This window comes from Cyprinus carpio, chromosome A7 (assembly GCF_018340385.1).
Source record: "Cyprinus carpio isolate SPL01 chromosome A7, ASM1834038v1, whole genome shotgun sequence".
Taxonomy (NCBI): domain Eukaryota; kingdom Metazoa; phylum Chordata; class Actinopteri; order Cypriniformes; family Cyprinidae; genus Cyprinus; species Cyprinus carpio.
In genome coordinates this window covers 29,933,071-29,955,048 of record NC_056578.1, presented here as the reverse complement: position 1 = coordinate 29,955,048, position 21,978 = coordinate 29,933,071, and the positions used below count along the sequence as shown (strand labels likewise).

At 37.6% G+C, this 21,978-nt stretch overlaps 1 long non-coding RNA gene across 1 annotated transcript; it reads right to left on the bottom strand.

Moving 5' to 3' along the window:
- Positions 1–17,705: 17,705 nt before the first annotated feature.
- Positions 17,706–21,759, bottom strand: LOC122145469. The gene is made up of 3 exons (XR_006160352.1): positions 20,520–21,759; positions 19,333–19,479; positions 17,706–19,159 (listed from the first exon to the last, which is right to left on the bottom strand). It is a non-coding gene; the product is annotated as an uncharacterized LOC122145469 (long non-coding RNA).
- Positions 21,760–21,978: the final 219 nt, after the last annotated feature.

Below are 21,978 nucleotides of genomic sequence, written 5' to 3'. Positions count from 1 at the left end.
CCTTTTATTCTCTCTATCCGACGCAAATTAAATTTGTGGTTACAGAGTGATCTGTCAATGACAGGTAGAGTGTTACTTTCTAAGGCAGATGGGTTATCTCGGGTTATCTATCCTGCAATGGTACTTTATGTTTCTGTGGAAATTTGTAGAATGCTGGACAAAATTATAGTCGACTTTGTTTTGGAATTGTAAAACTCACTTAATTAAAAAAAGTGTTATGTTAGCTGATCGGGTATGGGGTGGTTTGAGTTAGTGAATTTTTCTACTCTTAATAGTTCGTGAAATGGATAAAAACATTTTTAAACAACCCCACATTTATTCCAAATCATATATTGAATTCTGCTGGAGGTTTACATTTTTTATTGCACTGCAACTTTGACATCTCTAAAATACCTTAATCTTATTTTCACAAACAGGCTTTAATAAGTTGGTCACTTAATTACATAATTATCATTTTTCTCCACATAGCTACTTTATTTGGAATAATAAAAATATTAGATATAAAAATAAATCTCTTTTTTTTCACAATTGGTTTGATAAAAATCCGATTGTATTATACCTTTAGTAAAGTCTGGCCCTAAATGTTCGTTAGACTCTTCTCTTTTTGATAACACTAACTTATTTGTTGACCAAAGTCTTCTCAATACCATGTCAAACAAAGACATTCGTTCAATTATTAATAGATCTCAGATTTCTTGACCTCCTTGTGTGAGTTTTTGGAATAACATATTTAGTGATATAGAATGGGAAGAGTTTTGGCTTCTTTGACACTTGCACTCTCAGATTGCATTTGAGATATTTGAGTTTCGGTTAGTGTAGTGACTTAAATTATTTTTTTTTTTTTTTTTTTGTTTTGTTTTTTTTTTTGTTTTTTTTTTGTTTTATTATCTTTTTATTTTAGTAGAGTGGTGTTGTGTTGAAGAAAAAAGAAACTAAATTACGAAGTCACTTGCAATCACCACTTGCACTCTCAGCTACCTGCGACGTCACTTGCAATCGACACAAATCATGCGTGTTGCCAATGGAGACAAGACACTGTGGTAATTAAACAATTAAAACTAATTTAGTGCTATAACGTACAGCATCCTGCAAGAAAAAGACAAGACCCGCAAATCCGCGGCCACAGAACAGCAGAATATGAATGCGATGCACAAAGTATCTCGTTAAGTGTTTAATTTCCTCCTGTAGAAAAAACACTTAATATTGTAAATCTTCGTCAGGCCAAAGAGGATGCCTACAGAAATGGGGACAGAGTCTTGTATAATCAGGCCAGAAACACACTGAACAAAGAGATTAGAACGGCTAAAAGGACCTACTCTAAAAAGTTGGAAGACCAGTTTACTTCCAACGACTCAACTTCAGTATGGAAAGGACTGAGAGCCATTACCAACTACAAGACACCATCCCCCTGCACAGAGGCTAATCAACGACTTGCTAACGACCTGAATGAGTTTTATTGTAGATTTGAAACACCCCACATCCATTCTGATCATCTCTCTACACAACCGTTAACACCTCCATCAATACCCCTCTCCCCCCTCCTGCTCTTGATATCAGTGAAAACGATGTGCGCCAGGTCTTCAGGAAGAACAAAAGAAGAAAAGCACCAGGCCCAGATGGTGTTACACCAGCCTGTCTGAGAACCTGTGCTGACCAATTGGCCCCCATCTTTTCACAGATCTTCAACAGATCTCTGGAGTTGTGTGAAGTGCCGTCCTGCTTCAAACGCTCCACCATCATCCCCGTTCCAAAGGAACCCAGGATAACAGGACTTAGCGACTACAGACCTGTGGCTCTAACGTCTGTCGTCATGAAGTCATTTGAAAAGCTGGTTCTGGCTTATCTGAAGGACATCACTGGACCCTTACTGGACCCCCTGCAGTTTGCTTACTGAGCAAACAGGTCCGTGGATGATGCAATCAACTTGGGATTGCACTTCATCTTGCAACATCTGGACAAAACAGGGACTTATGTGAGGATCCTGTTTGTGGACTTTAGTTCGGCTTTCAACACCATCATCCCAACAGCCCTCCAGACCAAACTGACCCAGCTCTCTGTTCCTAGCTCTATCTGTCAGTGGATCACCAGCTTTCTGACAGATAGGCAACAGCTAGTGAGACTGGGGAAATTCATGTCAAACAGCCGCTCCACCAACACTGGTGCCCCTCAGGGATGTGTTCTCTCCCCACTGCTTTTCTCCCTCTACACCAATGACTGCACCTCCAAAGACCCCTCTGTCAAACTCCTGAAGTTTGCAGACGACACTACAGTCATCGACCTCATCCAGGATGGTGACGAGTCTGCTTACAGGTTAAGCAGCTGGCTGTCTGGTGCAGTCTTAACAACCTGGAGCTGAACACTCTCAAAACAGTGGAGATTATTGTGGACTTCAGGAGAAACCCCCCTGCACTCCCCCCACTTACCATCATGAACAGCACTGTGGCTGCAGTGGAGTCATTCAGATTCCTGGGAACCACCATCTCTCAGGACCTGAAGTGGGACAATCACATTGACTCCATTGTTTAAAAAGGCCCAACAAAGGTTGTACTTCCTTCGCCAGCTGAGGAAGTTTAACCTGCCACAGGAGCTGCTGAAACAGTTCTACTCAGCCGTCACTGAATCTGTCCTGTGCACTTCAATAACTGTCTGGTTTGGTTCAGCTACAAAATCAGACATCAGAAGACTACAGAGAACGGTTCGGACTGCTGAAAGAATTATTGGTGCTCCCCTGCCCACCCTTCAAGAACTGTATACATCCAGAGTGAGGAAAAGGGCTCAGAAAATCACTCTGGATCTCTCTCATCCAAGTTACCCCCTTTTTGAACTTTTGCCATCTGGCCGGCGCTTCAGAGCCGCAAATACCAGGACAGTCAGGCACAAGAACAGTTTCTTACCCCAGGCAATCTACCTCATGAACAGTTAAATGTTCCCCACAAAAATGTGCAATATTCTTATATTTATTTGTTACCTCTCCATCCAAGTACATCTCTGCATCTTACTCTATTCTATTCCAATGTCATCTATAGCACAACTGTTCATACAATTTATTTATTTGCTATTTTTTTTTTTTTTTTTTTTTTTTTGTCTCTGTGTACTGGAAGCTTATGTCACTAAAACAAAGTCCTTGTATGTGTAAGCATACTTGGCAACAAAGCTCTTTCTGATTCTGATTCTGAAAACATTACAAAAAGCAGTATAAAGAACAGATAAAACGACGCGTGTGCTACATTACCAGTGTTCTGACAGCAAAACAATTTTGTGTGAGTTACAGAATGAAATTAAAGTTTTTAATCGCTGCGAACATTCTCCTGATCTGCATTTCCATCCCTCAAAGCGTCGCGCTGCATCTCACTCAACACAATTTGGCATGTCGCAAACAATCTATGGTGGTCGCAAATCACAAGTGACTACGTTGGACTACGTTTATGGTGCGTTTTCATGTTATGGTGAGCAGCTGTCCCATGGGAAACAAAATAAAAAATAAACAATTAAGTGCTGATTAAATGGTGGCAGAGTGTTCATTTATTTATTTAAAAAAAAAGTTAAAGCTTGGGTAAAGTAATGGAATGAGATGGATCATGTAACAGGAAGATCTGCAAATGATATGTAACACATTTACAAGTGATGAATAGTTTTCACTTTAGATTAGGGGATGCAGAAAGTGTTATAAATGACTTGTATACATATACAAATCATTTGTAACAGGTAAGAAAGGTCTACAAATGATATGTAACACATTTACAAGTGATGTATAGTTTACACTTTAGATTAGGGGATGCAGAAAGCTTTGTAAATGATTTATTCATGCATTTACACATCATCTATAACAGGTGTTGAACACTTTGTAGTGTGTATTAAGTATTGACTGGTGAGGGTATAGACAGCTGTCTTCTCTGACACACATGGAGTCTTTAACTCTGCACACCTGACGTGAGCTTCAGTGGAAGGTAAAAGTGGTTGAGAGGGTCACTTCATCACTAGATCCCACACAGAACACAAATCTGTCCCAATGAATGAAAGGATTTAACACAACCGACTGGAATCACCTGACTAAGGCATTTATAAATGTTTATCAACTTCAAAACAAATTAATTACTCTTCTTAAAAATAGTGCTTTAGCATACCTGCATGTTTGTGCTTTTGAACACGGACCAGCTAACAAATTTGCCAATAAGTCATATACTGATCATTTACTAATGGTTTATTCATCATTTGTTCATGATTAACAATTGTTTATTGAGGTAATTATACAAAACAATTTTGACAGAAATACTTCAATGATTTATAAGTGATAAATAATGTATCAACTAATAACTTATAAAACCATCTACTAATGATCAGTTTGATTTATTTCATGATTTGAACTTTTTTTAAGATAACTTACAACACATTTGTAAATCGTTAGCATACCACTCATTAATCATTTATGAACATATAATCATGTTTTTTAAATGATTCGTTCATCATTAACTAATAACTTATAAGTGACATAATTGAATTAATAAAACATTACTAAAATGTTAACTTATTACTTATTAATCATTTATGAATGTATAGTGATATTTTGTAAATGATTAGTTCATTTATAAATGACTTATAACAGAGCGTTATTATAAAGTGTTACCGACTCCATCAAAGCCTCTGCAACATTTCATTGTATGTTATGTGTTTGCATAACACAAAAACAGTTTAACCACCACATGGTTTCCAATAATTATATATTTAATTCATTAATATAAATATTATAATTCATACTATTAAACAGATATAATTTTTTTTTTAATAAGAATGGGACTGTATTGTCAGATTTTAAGTCTGTTCCCTCTTTAGACGACTGGTAATAATGTGCACAAAGAGAACGGTATAAAATATGTATTTTTTGGAGCAGCAGTTCGTACATAAAAAGATCCTGTATTATGGAAAATAATATAATAAATGATGACAGGATTTTCATTTATTTGAACATTTTAAAGTTTATCCTCAGGTAAAGTCATGAAGTCCAGAGTGTCATTTGATATATGGAACAAAAGTGACATTTTGTATGTGCAGGATAAAAGTTACTAGAGTGCCACTTCTTTATGAGAGTGTGTTGTTAAAGTCATGTTGATACAATCCTGAACTTAAGGCGCAGAACAGCTAACCTTTTTAATGAGATCTTTGATGTTCTAAAGTGCAGACCAAAGGGACCAAGCGAGGAGAGCAGCTTTGCCTGTCAATAAGGCAAAGTGATCTGAATCTAATGGAATCGAGCAAAACCAAACTGACTAAAACTGAATTAATATGAACTTGTTTAAAAGAATGTAGAGAAAATATTGTGTTTACAAAACGGCTAATGATAATCTTTATGAATGTTGATTTTCCAAAATGCTTACTAATCATTTTTATCTCCAAAAATACATACTTTTCTGTGCACATTTTGCCTGAAAATCTACAAGCTTAGCTTAATATGTGCTAATTAGAGAAAGATTATATTTATTGATATTATTAAGGATATGTGAATCAGTGAGAGAGAGAGTGACATAGTGAGCGCACTAAAAGGATGTGGTACAGTAGATATTAATTGTGGTTGATGTATTAGAAAACAATATGCAGATACACAAGGAAAGACAGCAAGAAAGCAGAGAAACGAGAAAGGACTGAAGGGCAAACACGGAGTCCTGGTCTGTTGGGACCAGAATTTACAAGCCACCAATTAGATATGATGAAGCAAAGCTCCTCCAAAGTGACTCAGATTTCCTCCAGCAGCAGTGCAGAGGATCTTTGTGCACTCTGTAGACCGGCTCATTAAGCAAAACATAGATGGGTCTAAGCTTATCACTGCTGAACACTAACCAGACACTATTTTTCTCAGGCACTTTACCTTTTAACTTGCGTTCACTGTCTGTTCTTTCTTTTATTTCTGTTTTAGCAGCAGAAAGCATGATTTCTCTCTTTCTTTCCCTCAAAAGGGAATGGGAGCCATTTGAAATGAGAAACTTTTTTCATTATTAAGTTAAGTATTGCCTGGAGCAAAGGTAAGTTGAAAGAATTCTGCAAAGCCCCAGAATGTATTGTACGCCCAATAATTAGAGGCTTAAAGTCTAGACAAGGGCCACAATTTAAATTCAAACCAGTATGTATGGTAGTTTGGAAAGCCTGTATCACAGTTTTACTCTCCTGCATGTAGGACAAATCACAAGCTTTTAAGTAGGTTAGGCAGCTTTTACTCATCAGATTGGATTCTTGTTCTGACAGATGAGTCATTTCTAGTCCTGAATGAACTCAGACAGACAGAAGAACCAACAGATGATAGTCTGTGAAGAGAGACAGATAAGAAATGCCATATTTCAACATTTACAAGCATGTTATATCTGTACACAAGTGTTTCTGCTGGGAATCTTTAAAACATGTACGAGCAGAGAAAAGGTGAGAGGCCATTCTCCAATAAGTCACATCTGTGGGTGTCTGACAGAAATCAAATGGACAATAAAAAGACAGTAAAAGCTTATTTCTACTGTACTACAGTACATAAAACAGCTTAATAAACTAAAGTACACTAACTTTCAAAAGTTTATGATTGGTAAGATTTTTTTAGTGAAAGACGTGTCTTATCCTCACCATTACTGAATTTATTTAATAAAAAATACCATGAAATTGTAGATCGTGAAATATTATTACAATTTAAAAGAACCAGGTCTTTTTTTTTTTTACCTTAAAATTTTAATTCATACTGAACCTGATCATAACTGGACCAGGTCTCTACTAACAATGCCTATTATTGAGAAAATGTTTCGTACTGAAAACAAAAATGTTAAGGTCCATGTTCAGACTCAGTTGTGATATCCTTTTCACAAACCATATGCGTCCGTCTGATGGGTCTCTGGTAAATTGAGAGAGGAATCTGGGTTTTGAATTGAAGGAGCAGCTGTGGGGAGACCTGTGCAGGAATGGAGTAGCATCTATAATGAACTCTGGGTTCACTATAAAAATAAAAAAATAAATAAAAAATATAATTTTATTCACCAGCTCTACATTACTTCAGTCAAACTTTATAAATATAACTCAGGGATCTCTGCATTTTTCTTTAGAACCAATGTGATTGAGGGCACATTTTTACATGGCACATGGCTATGCCCTGAAGCCCCCTAAAGCAGGCTGTATGTGATGCACACCCTGCTATATCCAGAGCTACAGTCCCCCTGGACACTCAGCTATGTCTGCTGTGCAGTTTTACTATCTCAAACCTAAAACTAGTTACTCCGTAAAACCTACTGTATGGAGATATTCCTGCCTGTTACTTAAAATGTATGTAGCAAATTGTGGAAATCACATCTACTTTGTCAGTATTAGGCAGAGCCTGTGCTAGCAGGGAGAAAGGGTGTGACGATTCTTCAGGAATTTTATTTCAGCCAACAAATTTATTTCATTTTGTGTGTGTTGTTTTAAATTATGGCCACGTTGTATTAATTTGTTTTCCTTGTTTTCATTTAAAGCTGCAGAATCAGAGCAGCGGTCCGTAACTTTTTTACGTGTTTGTATTTTATAAGCGAGTACACAATGAATCCATTTTCCAAACCGTGTTTTTGGCTTGTCCTGAATCACTATGGTACACCTATAAAAAGTGTTTATATTCAGATATTTAGACTGCTTCGGGTAGGTACTGCTGCGGAGTAGCCCAGTACCTGCGTGATTCACTATAGACATAAACAGAGAGAAAAGCTTTAGCTTTGTTTTGCTAATACCTCAGAATGAACCTGTAAATGTCTGTGGCTGGGCACGTCTTCGTCTTCAAAATCAAAGCACACTTTTTTCCTTTTATAATGCCGTCTTATTGCACTTCTTCCTTGTAGGTGCATTTTAAAAATGTTTTCCCAATGAATCCTGGACTCCTGCTCAAAATGATAAATTAATATAACGACAAAAAAAAAAAAAAAAAAAAAAAGCCCCCAAAGCTGTTGTTATTCCATCCTTACGGATGAAACCATGTTAGCCATGACAGCAAAGTGGAATCCCGGAAAATAAACCTTGGAACTTTGACTAATGAGAGAACAGTTTACTCGCGTGTGACTTGATTTAACAAATTTGGTCCGTTTAGAAACTTTGCCGTGTCTATGTGAACCGCAACAAGAATAAAAAGCAACATTGTAATCATTTTAATCCCTGTTTCGGAACAAAGCAATCGATCTACAGGTGTGAAAGCACCCTAAAACTAGGGAGCAACTTTGGAACAACATTGCATGAGTTACCTAAAATGAGAGAACAAATTAATAAATTGTGGAAGCAAATTAAATTAAGTCATGGCTATGATATCTGCAAAAAGTGGTTTTAGAAGTCAGTGTTTGTTTTTCTTAAATTTCTTTTAACATAAGCTGACTTACAGGCCACAACAAGACATATATTGATTTGTAAGCCATCTGTACTGTAACAAAAATAGTGTTTTACTACAAAAAGTGATAATGCTATTATGAAGAAATTGAATATCTCTCACCAATATTTTCAACAGAAAAGATGCATTGCTTTTTGTATTTTTCATTTGTAAATCACATTGGATAAAGGTGCCTGCTAAATGAATAAATGTAAAAGCTATTTTTTTATCTCAAGTCAGGTGTGTGGAAATTAAAGTTCTACGTAACTTCAATATACAGCAGATATATTCATAATCAAGTAAATATTATTTAAGTCTGTGTTATATTTACAATGAGTCCTTAAATATTGGGATTAGATTTGTAAGATAAAAATCACTAAAAAGTTACATTTACTCACTCAATAATATATTGCAAAGTTATTTAGATTTTACTTAATTTTATTATGTAAATATGTGCAGTTTTTAAGTGTGCTGTACCCTGTCCATTGTTTGTTATGGGAATAAATTTCATGCATCCAGGCCTGCATGTGTTAATCGTGCCACATGGCCTTTTGTATGGCCAAGTTATCAGGGTTCAGACTTTCATGCACTCATACACGCTCATCTTTTTCCATGCATAATTGGAAAGCGGAGGGCAACTGGAGGATCACCACAGGCAGACGTGATTCACTCCAACACATACACATTCATACTCACAGGTTCAGCCAATGCTTCTTGTTACTGTGCTAGTAGAAAGGCAGTGCCTGACTGTCCTCAAGAAATTTGCCAAAGGCTTCACACTGCCCTTTACAGCTCACTTGGCAAGTGCCCATTTGCAATGGAAAAGAAACATGAAACATGCTGTCAGGAATGACACCTGTATGACTACATTATGCATGCATGGTCCTTATGCATTGAACTATGCACACATATACACAAACAAGCATAAAGTCACTCCTGACATGTAAATCAATTTCACAATGGAACGGCATGTAAATATATGGACAATATCCATCTCCGGTAGCAAAGCAAAGTCACTGAGGCAATCAGAATTCCAAATATTCCTCTGGGAGTATTAGGATTTTGCCCCCATAGGCAGGGAAAAAAAAAGATTGATGGAGGAAAAGTGGTAGAGGAGGGAAAAGAATAAAAATGTCAGAGGAAAGCCTCCAAGGTTCTTTTCAAAGTTCAACGCCATTGAAGGTTATGGATGCCATAAAATCAGTGCCACTGGACAGATAAATGGCAAAGAAATGCAATGCAGCTGTGATCAAAGTGTATAGTTTTGTCTTTCTTCTTCTTCTTCTTCTTCTTCTTCTTCTTCTTCTTCTTCTTCTTCTTCTTCTTCTTCTTCTGTCTCATGCTTCTTCTTTGGTCCGTGAGCCCAAGAGGTGTGTGTGTCAGAGACATGTTGGTTTATGGTCAATCCAGGATTATTAGATTGATAGTCAGTGGCACTGTAGAATAGGCTGGTGGTACTGATTTGTAAGGGATAATGTACATTCAGCCAGTCGAAGCAAACAATTCTGCAGTAGTTCTCAAATAAAAGATCAGAAAACTAATTTCAAACACCTGTGGTTAAATCTTGCTCATTTCTAAAATTTGAAAAGGGTGGGCTGGCAATTACATGTTGCTATGGCAATGTGCAGTAACTGGATATTAGCTGAATGGTTACAAAACCCTAAATTCTATTACAAATTAGATTGAAGCTCAAACAGTAGGGCATGGTGCTAGCAACGCCAAGGTCATGGGTTTGATTCCCAAGAAATACACAAGCCAATCAATTGTCTGCCCTAGATACACTGTAAGTTGCTTTGGGTAAAAGCATCTGCCAATTGTATATACATAAATTACAGTAGCAAGTATTATGACCCCCATTCGATTATAAATGGCAATGAATGTGTATATTAATACAAAATATATATAAAAGGTCAAATGAAGATAGACAAAACATGGCTTTGGAAATGAATATAGTGTTTGTTTTATTTGCATACCATCTATCATAAGCCATCAGTGGCCTACAGTCCACAGCAATCCATTTTGTAATTGAGTTTGTCAGTCTGTCCAGGGTGTTGGAGAACACTGTCAACAGGGAGTAAGCAAGCAGAAATAATGACATCAGTGGACTCCTCAACAATTATGAACTGTATTGCACAATTAAAAATAGCATAAAAATAACAAGTGACATGAGACGGATAGGACTATTATCCTATTATAGCATGCCACAATTTTCTACACATCACTGAGCTGAAAATGTCTAGTACTGAAGAAATGTCTCACGTAAACAGCATAGCAATATTAAGTTATTACAAATAACAATAGTTAAAAACATTAAATATTCCAATTACAGTTAAAATGTCAGATGTCATAGTTTGCCTTATAAATCCTTTTTATATATTGAAAAACTGTGAAGAGAATCTTGTCTAAACTGACATGGACATGAAAGCTCAGCTGGCATCTACATGAGCATTCAACCTCAGAGATCAATAAACTGCACATGTATATCTTTACTCCGGCAGTTAAGTTTGTTCAAGGTGACTCAAATGACTCAAAAACATGTACACTTATCAGACATTTCCAAGAAATATAGAAACCAATATAGAACCAACTGCTTTGAAATAAGGTAAAGATTACAGCTGATGAGAGAAAAGTAAAAGTGCCAACAAGCGGCAAAGAGGCTAAAATAACTGTTCATGTAAAAAGGAAAAGAAAAAAATTTAAGGGACAGGGGGTGAAAAAAAAACTATAAAACAGCTTTTAAAGGCAATTGAAAACCCATTAAGCAATGACAGGAAACCAAAAAATTAAAAAAATTAAGTATAAATAAAATAAAAAAGTGGATTTGTTCATAATTATTGCACTCACAGAAAAGGTCATGTAATAACCTTTATGTAAATACAGTGTTTTAGTACTGACACTCATTCATAAAAAATTAATGAAAGGCCTCTGATTTATTATTATGATCATTGTTGCTGAACTTTTTGTTCACACTTTACATTAGTATCTGTAGAGTAGTTAAACAAATACAGATTTACAGTACTGGAAAGTACCAATATGTAATTATGTCAGGGAATAGCATGTTAATACATGTTGTTGCTATTGCCATTATAATTATTTATATTAATGTGTATCATGGATAATAAAATATAATTTTTAAAATTAATAATATTATATAAACATATATTAACATTATATTGTCATAAACTTCGGTTTCAGTTTATTTTAAGGTCTTTGATACAGTGGAAATATCAGTTAATGAAAGAGTAATATTAATTAACAACATGTACTGAATAGGGTTAGGCTTTGGTTTAAGGTTAGTAAATGGCAATTTTTTATTTTATTGTTTGTTTTTTGTTTTTCATCCAATTCTAAAAGCGTAGGAACTTGATACATTTTGTCACTGAAAACCATGACCTCTGGTGTGACACATTATCTTGTTTTTAATTCGGGCAATTCCACTGACAACTTTAATTAGTTGAAGGACCCCTGTAAGGTCTGTTTTGGGTATGGTTCTTGTTCATTATTTTCATGTCTTTTATTTTGTAGTTTGTTTCATGCTGTTAGTGTCATGCTTCCCTTGCCCCCTTGTCTTCTTGCTATTGGTTCCTCTTGTTCATTGTGTCATGTTCTTATTGGTTGTCTTAGTCATGTGTCTTGTTCCCCATTGGTTTGTTCTTGTGTTTTTGACCTGTATTGTTTATTATAAGTAGTCATGTTTTTGCCATTGTGCTATGTCGTGTATTAATGTTGTAACCTGCTGTTGGTGAGTCTAGTCTGTTTCTGTCAAGTCTGTTTCATGCCTCATCAAGTCAAGTCAAGTCAAGTCAAGTCTAGTCTAGTCTAGTCAAGTCTTTGTTTCTTGTTTGGATTATGTTTGGATGTTTTGGATTACACCTTATAAATAAACTCCACTGGGGTTCTCACTACGCTCGCCTTCAGTGGAATCATTACAGAATACACGACCCTACCATGAACCCAGCAGTTTCACGCCTCCTCTGCCTTCATCAGGGTGACAGGCCTATAGAGGATTATGTGAGTGATTTTTGTGAACTTTTTATCTGGTGGACTTCAATGATGCTGCTCTTAAGGACATTTTCTATTTCGGACTAACAAAAGAAATATCATGTTTATTGCCACCACATACCCCAGTATATTGACTTTGCTTTGCACATGAGTGGATCTGCTTTTACTGTGGGTGTCATGGAGGAGGATCATGACGGGCCTGCTCACATCACGTCTGTCAAGCCAAAGCCTACTCACGTCGTGTCTACTACACCAAGGCCTGCTAACGTCATGCCTGCTACTCCAGGACCTGCCCACATGCCAGGGTTTGCTCACGTCATGCCTGCCAAACCAGCGCCTGTTCACGTCATGCCTTCTATGCCAAGTCCTCTTCACGTCACGTCTGCCAAGCCAGAGCCTGCTCACATCATGTCAATCACACAAGAGTCTCTTCACAAAATGGATGCCCTTCTAGAGTCTCGTCACATCTCAACTGATCATCCAGAGTCTCAATACGTCGCAGCTGATTGTCCAGAGCCTCGTGAAGATGACCGCCACGCCTGAGTCTCGCCATGTCATGGCAGTCACAGAGACTGTTCCCCTGACCTCAGTGCTTCCAGTAATGGCATTCGCCATTTTGAGCGTGTGGGCTGCACACTGCGCTCCAGAGATCTCTCCTGTCCACGAGTCTGCTCCTGAGGCCGCTCCTGGCCGTGAATTCACTCCAGAACCTCCAGAGGAGGCAGCTTCTGCTGCAGAACCTCCCGAGGTGGTGGCACCCACCTTTGAACTCTCTGCCCCTACCCGTCATAGCCAAGGAGGCCGTCCACAAACTCTCTGCCTGTCCCGTCATGGCCAAGTAGGCCCTCCACGAACTCACTGCCTGTCCCACCACGGCCACGGAGGCCATCCATGAACTCACTGCCTGTCCTGCCACGGAGGCCGTTCATGAACTCACTGTCTGTACTGTCACGGCCACGGAGCCATTCAAGATCTCTCTGCCTGCTCTGTCACAGCCAAGTGGTCCATTCATGTCTCTGCTCCGCCATGGCTTCCTGCTCTGCCTGCACCACCTGCCAACCCCGCTCTGCCAGCACCGCCATGGCTCCCCGCTAGGCCTTCTCCACCATGGCTCCCTGCTAGGCCTTCTCCACCATGTCTCCATACTGCTCTGGATCTGCTCCACGGCCCAGGTCCCCCTCTACTCCGTTGTCTGTCACTGCTCCACGGCCCGGGTCCCCCTTTGCTCTTTTGTCTGTCACTGCTCCACGGCCCGGGTCCCCCTTTGCTCTTTTGTCTGTCACTGCTTCATGGCCCAGGTCCCCCTCTGCTCCATAGTCTGTCATTGCATCATGATCTGGATCCACCACTGCTCCTAGCTCCAGGCCCGCCATTGCTCCACACTAGTGTTGTCACGGTACCAAAATTTCATTATTCGGTACCAATACCAGTAAAAATCCACGGTTCTCGGTACCAATTTCGGTACCAAAGCAAAACACAAAAACATAATTAAAATTTTTTACTATACTTTCATTTAATTCAAACTGTGTACATATTTAATTTTAAAAGGCTTTTGAAAACATTTTAGAGTAATTCTGCGAAGAAAAACATCTAAGTTAGCTAAAAAAAAAAAAAAAAAAAAAAAAAAAAACAGAACTGTTTTTCTGACTGATATGACACAATGTTAACTATTTGTTCATTCTCTAAAACGCATATCTTAGATTCATAATTCATTTAAAAGCCTCTTGTGTGTAAAAATAGTAAATAGCATCATGTCCTCTTGTTTTTTTAACCTATCAAAAGTTATAGGAGTATTAAATAGTTAATAAAGAAACTTAATTCTAATGCTCATTAAATTTATAGTAGTTATAATTCATTATACGATTAACTACTCTAATAACAGCATTGATTTCAATCCGACATTCAAATTAAAATATTTAATAATATTCATAACAGAAGTGGTGTTTTCCACAGCCTTTCGATTTATTTTTGGCGGCATATATATGCAAATTCATTTTCTGCCAGCAGGAGGCACTTGTAGAGCGCGAGAGAGGTTTCCTCAGTAACGGCTGTAATCAAATAAGCGCTCCTTTCCTTAATTTCTCCTTTTGATGTAGTCATGTCTCAGTGCTTTTCTGAAGAGAGCGCATCTGCGCACCTTTCGGATAGCGCATCAAGAACCGGGTTGACCGGGCGCTCGGTACCACCAGTACTTAAAAAAACCTGGTACCGTAATGTTTTCATTTTTTTAGTACCGACGTGGTACCGAAGTATCGGGTCTTTTGACAACACTACTCCACACTGCAGGTCCTGTCCCTTTTCACGGGCCTGGCCCTCCATCCCTCCCCCTGTTCCCTCTCCGCTTCACCACCCTCCTGAATTTCTTGGGTTTTGTTTGTTTGGGCATCAGGAGCTGCCCTTAGAGGGGGGAATATGTAAGGTCTGTTTTGGGTTTTGTTTCTTGTTCATTGTTTCCATGTCTTATTTTGTAGTTTGTTTTATGCTGTTAGTGTCATGTTTCCCTTGCCCCATTGTCTTCATGCTATTGGTTCCTCTTGTTCATTGTGTCTTGTTCTGATTGGTTGTCTTAGTCATGTGTCTTGTTCCCCATTGGTTTGTTCTTGTCATGTGACCTGTATTGTTTGTTTTAAGTCATGTTTTTGCCATTGTGCTTTGTCGTATATTAATGTTGTAACCTGCTGTTGGTGAGTTTAGTCTGTTTCTGTCAAGTCTGTTTCATGCCTTGTCAAGTCTTCGTTTCTTGTTTGGATTATGTTTGGATGTTTTGGATTACACCTTGTAAATAAACTGCACTTGGGTTCTCACTACGCTCGCCTTCAGTGGAATCATTACAACCCCATTCAGGGTCATGTTACTGAAGCCCATGCTATATTAACATGGTAGGTTTTGTATCAGAATTTTTCAAATATTTAACTTTTTTTGTAACGACTGTAAAAGTGTTTAGTTTTGTTTTCCTTTGGTGCGACCCCCCTTAAATTATATATTTAAATAAAAACTATATGTTAAATTACATAATCATGGGAAATTGGGTGGAGCTGAGGTGACTGGATGCTGAAACCACGCCCACCTAGCTTGACAGTGAAACTTACAGCAGCGGCAATCCACCTGTCACTCAAGTGGCCACACCCTTAATTATGTAGCTTGTAAGGCTTAATATAATTTAAATGGATGAGTTATAAAAAAAAAAAATTATAAATAAAAAAATCACCCGCTCATTGTCAAGAGAGAGACCAGAAGGTTGTTGCTTGGTCACGCCATAGGACAAATTTACGGTACAGTTCAGTAAAAATATAAAAAAATAAATAAATAAAACAGTGAAAGAATTGACAAAGTTAGTGACCCCCTTATATTTTCTCAAACATCAGACGTCAAACTACATAAATATATGCATTTCTCCTTCAAAAATGGACTTTTACATAAAAAAAAGTTTTACTGCCTATTTGTCAACTACCCCTATATATATATATATATATATATATATATATATATATATATATATATATATATACACATACATACATACATACATACATGCATGCATACACACAGGGCACTGTAAAATAAAGTGTTACATAATATATATATAATATATAATTATATATTTATATTATAATTTATGACTTTACAGCACACACCAACACATATTTTCTAAGGCTAAAGAAGCACAATCACATATATTCACACAACTTGCACAAATTGCATCTTAATTCAGTTTATTACAGCTGTGTGTTTGTTTTTTACCCCTTTTTTTTATTTCAGCAAAATCACATTGATTTGCTGACAAAATGGGGCTTTGCAATACATGACAGGGAATCATAAAGAAATGTCAGAGGCAGTCATTTAGTTTGTCACCTCTCTTTCATTCTAAATCGTTGAGCATGACAGCCCTCTGACATACAGCAGACAGATTTCAGCTAAAACTGGGTAAAAGTGACATCCCAGACTAAAATTGAGTTGTTTTGAGTTGGCTAGTGGAACGCCACAACTATGGCCATTTACATACACAGTCTATGAAATGGTCCTAGATTATATAACTGTCATTTATATGTGTGTGTATGTATGTATGTGTGTGTATATATATAGCTAATATACCTTATACTTCATATATATTCTATATATTTATCATCCTTTGCATAAAATAAAGCTTAAAAAAGAAAATGAATGTTTCATTTCACTTTGTAAATGAAGCTTATGACTCAGGATCTACTTGTGGGGCACCCAACTTAAGATACAAAATATGAATATTTTCCTTTTGGCCAAAATGTTGCTGTAATCACTCTGTCCTTAATTAAAACAATAAAATCTTTATAGCAGATAATCACTGAGGACTCCTGAGCCTATTCATGGCCAGAGTGCAAGATTGTGTGTGTGCATTTAAATGTGTGTTGATCTCTCTCTCTCTCTTGCTGTACTCTTTTACTTTGGCTCACATCCCTAAACTCCTGTAAGACATCTACTCATCCACAGCCCTCTCACCAGGGGTGGGATAAGATGTCCAAACTCTCCTCGACCTCCAACCCCCTCCCGTATGTTTCGGTCAAGCCTTCAGCGCTTCCCTGGTCCTCCTGAGAGAGTTTTGCTGCCGATGCAAACATTAACAAACTGCACATCTCACTGCCCTCCTGTTAAGATAACACAATTAGCATCTCGACCCACCGCTCCATCAGCAGAAGCCAAATTTCACCGTCAATACCAATTTACACGTAACACATGACATAGTAACACTAATTCTGAGAAGAAGGTTGATAAGGTTCTTATTTCCTTCAAGATGCAATTCTCTTTTTTGCCTATTTAGTCAAAGGCTAAGTTAAAACCAGGTTTAGCTTGACAAGAAATTAAGTATTCATGTATATTACAAAGTAAAAATGTGTAGTTATGGAAGGAGTAAAACTATGTGTCAACAGTATATTTGTCATCTGAAGAATCGACCAACTATAGAATCAGAATCAGAATGAGCTTTATTGCCAGGTATGTTTACACATATGTATAAATAAAAATAGTGTATAAATAGTGTTGTGTGTTCCACAGTTATAGACAAGTGTTCATTAGATGGATTGCCTGGAGGAAGAAACTGTTCCTGTGTCTAGTCATAGTCTTCTGAGGTCAGATTTGGTAGTGCAGAGGACAGATTCAATGATGGTGGAGTAGAACTGTTTCAGCAGCTCCTGTGGCAGGTTGAAATGAATACTATAAATACTATAACGAAATGAAATGAAAATGAATACTCAATTAACTTACTTTATTAAGGTACTGTAATTACTGATATCCATAATAGTCTGATATGCCTATTTTAATTATGTTTGCAAGGGAATAATTTAACATTGTAATAAATAGTCACATTTTAATTAGTGATATTATTGTATACCTAATGAGGTGTACTTCTTCCATTCCTTTAGAAATATGAAGATATTTTGACATTTTAGTTTTGAAAGTCACCATGGAAAAAGGTACAGAATTACTGTTGCTCGAAGAATTACACATTCACATAATTCAAAATCAAATAAAACATGTAATAGTGAAAAAAATTATAATTATTATTATAAATTTTTAAAAATTATCTCTACTTTATACTGAATAAATATTTCCAAAATGTCAGTCACTCCATTTAAATCTTTGTCTTTTACTCTTTCTCACCTCTCAGCAAACATCACACTACACTGCAGTTCAATTAAGTCACGGGAAAATTTCTAGCACATTGTCAACGCTCCTCTGACAGATATTTTCACATCCTTTTTAACATGATTCCAATCTGCTGAACATCCGTGGAGAAAATGGTATACTATGCAGGAGAATGAAAATATCTTCAGCTCTCTCTGAATTCTGCTTCTATGCCAATTGTATAATTTAAAAAGTTTAATGTTTCTTGTTTTGGAACACATCAGTAAAAATTACCACTTAGTGTAACACAAACTCTGGACACCTGTGTGGTGCAGTTTAAGGAATTTTAGAGTTTTCTTTGGGAATACTGTTTTTGTGAGTTTTGTCATTCCAAATCACAGGTGGAAAAACACAAGTACTTGATGGTCGCACAAAGTCTGGCTGACTTTGATGTAGTGATGTTGCTTTGTTACGGTGGAGCTGCAGTCTCATGGGAAGTTGTGCTGAAGATAAACGGGGAAATGCGTGTCGAACATGCTCGGCTTTGGACAGTTGACAGCTGGTGGAAATAACAAACCAACCACTTCAATAGGACCAGAGAACATTCCAACACACTTTCCTTCAGATCTGCCATGTTTGCCTTGTTTTGTCCTTGTAGAGTTTGTGTGCTCAGAGCGATTGAGAATGGGGGGTGGGGGGACTGTAAAGGATCCAAGAACCCCAAAGAACAAACTGGGAGTTGGAAGCTTCAGGTGGCCTTGGAGAGGATCAGAGCGAGGAAAAGAAAAAAGAACCAGAGGGAGTAAAATATAAAAGTTTTTTCCTCATTTTTAAAAATAACAACTCAGGAGTTAGAGAGATGAAAAAGCAGTTGAAATATTCATTTGTATCTAGTAAAAGTGTGGTAGGGAATAACACTGTCCAATGTTTCCAAGGGAAGCACAAGAAGGTCTATAATTCCAGGAGAGTGCTGTCTGTTAGCTTTGCCATTTATTTCAAAGGCAGTTGCTCAGCTGCCGCAGGTATTCTGCCATCTGTGTTCATGAGTGTTCAGCTCCAGATAATTCTGGGCACTTAAAGCATAAGCATGTGACATTTCTGAAATTTCTGTCATTTCTATGTTGCCTGCGAGCCACTTTAATTATGCTAAAATACACAAACTCTCTAATGGCCATCAATGTAGAAAGATGCTTTTTCCAGCCATGAGGTGCAGCCCTGTTCATAAAAATGTAGAACTGTTGGTTCTCTTAACACCAATTTATAACTCAATGATTGGTATCATTAAAGCTTTACTCTTAATTTCTTATCACTTAAATAAGTACTTCAACTTCCTGGTAAAATAATAATAAGTTTAAGACCTAAACATGAAATTGCTGGATGACTCAGACCTTCCTGTCATGTGGTGGTCAGATCTCAGAAATGAGGAATTAGAGGCTGTCTCCAGACATGTAATCCAGGGTCAACATGACCGGTCAAGATGAAATCCTGGTCAGATTGCAAATAGTGTAAAGATAGTGTAGTCCACACTGGGCTTCCTGCAAAGGCAAAACATATTAAGCACACCAACAGTGCAATTGAGAAAATGGGTTTAAAGTTTTATTGATTGATTTTTTTATTGGTTTGATGTCAAAATATCAAATTGATATTAATTTTCATAACCAAGTGACTTAAAATCTGGGCATAGTTTAGCCAAAACTGCCAGTAAGAAAAGATCATGGTACAACACTCTTAAAAATAAAAGTTCATTATCTGTATTGTTGAGGAGTGTGTTTAAGCAAGCTGAAATCCCTAGAAATCGCATTCTGCAGGTCCCCTACTAGACCGCAGGGCCCCATGCAATTGCATGGTTTGCGTGGTGCCTAAACACACTACTGGTATTATCAATGGTTCCACGAAGAACCTTTAACATCCATGAAAACTTCCCATTGCACAAAAGGTTCTTTATAGTGGAAAATGTTTTACACTAAGAAAAAGAAAGAAAAAAAAGATTACATTAAAAATAAGGTGGATAAATTGTGTACATAAAAAACATTATAAAATGATTTATGTCTTTAACAGTAACAATTATAATGTCTGGATTACAGCACTGTAACAATGTTCCAATATGCCATTAAAAACAACATACAAGGACTGACTTGCAAGTCCATTTAAATTTAGTTCAGCGCAATTTTTTGGCAAACATTTGCACCGTTTCCAGATTTGCAAAATGCCTTCAAGTAATATACTGTAAGCACAAAAAAGCACTATCCTTGCACACAATTTATTCTTAGCACATTCCCCCCTCTGAGTTTGAAGTCAACACCCTGTTCAGCATCTGCGCAGAGCGACACAAGTTCACAACTTCATTTTTCACACAGTCTGCTGAGCACTGATAGCCCTTTTCACTTTTCATCTTTTTCACCTCCCATCTCTTTATTTACCCTTATCTTTATTCAGTAATGGCATGAATGTCATCTCCCAGCCTAACAACCTCCCTCTCTCTTATTCTCACAAACACTCTTTCTGTTTTAACATCTCTTCCCCAATTTTTCCAGCTGTGAGAACAATAAGATATTACAGGTCCATTGGGTCTCACCTGTACCAAAGGAAGAAATCAGGTACGTGTGGCCTTCTCCAAGGGGAAGCCCTCCTGTGGCTCGGCAACGACCTGTGAGATGGCGGCAGCATTACAAAGTCACGGCAAACACCTTTCTGTTTCTGCCTGTACTGAGTCATGACATTCTGACGAGCGACGCCAGAGGGGAACAAACAAGAGTGTGTTGCCAATTCATTCATCAAATGTGGTTTACCCCTGTGGACTTCAATGCATATGTGTGTGTCTGCCTTTCAACGCCCTTCAGGCACACCAAACTACTTACCGCCTCCTCGTGAATTTGATGCAAAAATGTGTGCAGTAAAGTGAGACAGTGCAGGTGAGTGTGTGTCCTCTACTTCACTTGGTTCAACTCGGAGAGGGCAGCACCGGATGATAACATCAAAATGACTTCACTTTCTCCTGTGCGTGTGCACTGAAAGGTCTGTCACACCTCCAGCATGGTGAGTGACATCAGAAAATGTTTGCTAACTGTAGGAGCTTTGTCTTAATATCACTTTAACATCTGTCTGCTGACACAAACAACAAAGAAAGTCACGAGTGTCACTTTAGATGACATCAAAACACAGAAATTGTTTTTCACTATAATGAGCACAAATTTGAAAATCTGTCTAACACTGTCTAGCTCAGAGATGGGCAACTTTGGTCCTGGAGGGCCACTGTCCTGCAGACTTTAGCTCCAACCCTAATCAAACACACCTAACTGTAGCTTTCTAGCAGAGATTGTCTTACTATTGGGAGATGAGAGGGTCTGATGAGAGGATTACTTACTACTGGAGAAAGTGTAACTGTCAACTTGGATCATGTGTGCAATTCAAAACTATTGTTTAATGTAAAGCATGTTGAAGATTAGCCAATAGGCTGTTGATTCATTAAATGATGTTTCCTCAAAAAAGCTGTTTATTCAGCATAGTGAAGCCTCTCCTCCATTGACATCCATTCAAAAAATTGCCCTCTGGTCTCCTTACCTGTGTACTGCCAAAGCGGAAGTGTTAGCATTAAACATTACACTTTTTTGGCTTAAGTTTGCAAACTTGCCTTTCAGTGGTAGTGATCTTGAAGACATTGATTAGGTTTGTTTGATTAGGGTTGGAGCTAAACTCTGCGGGACAGTGGCTCTGCAGGACCAAAGTTGCCCAGCCGTGGTCTAGCTGCATGCTATATCGTGACCTTCAAAATCTGGTATTATTCATCTGATACTATAAGAAACCAATTTAGCCAAATTACTCAACTATTATATTAGCCAATAATTGAAATTCAATTCACATTTATTTGTATAGCGTTTTTCACGATAAAAATCATTGCAGAGCAGCTTCACCGAAAATGTAAGTTTCTACAAGACATTTAGGAGTACTTTATCAGAGGTGATTCTGTTGATGTCCAAATTGCAGAAATGTGCAGAAAAAAAAAAAAAAACATCATGTAGTTAGTTAATGACGTA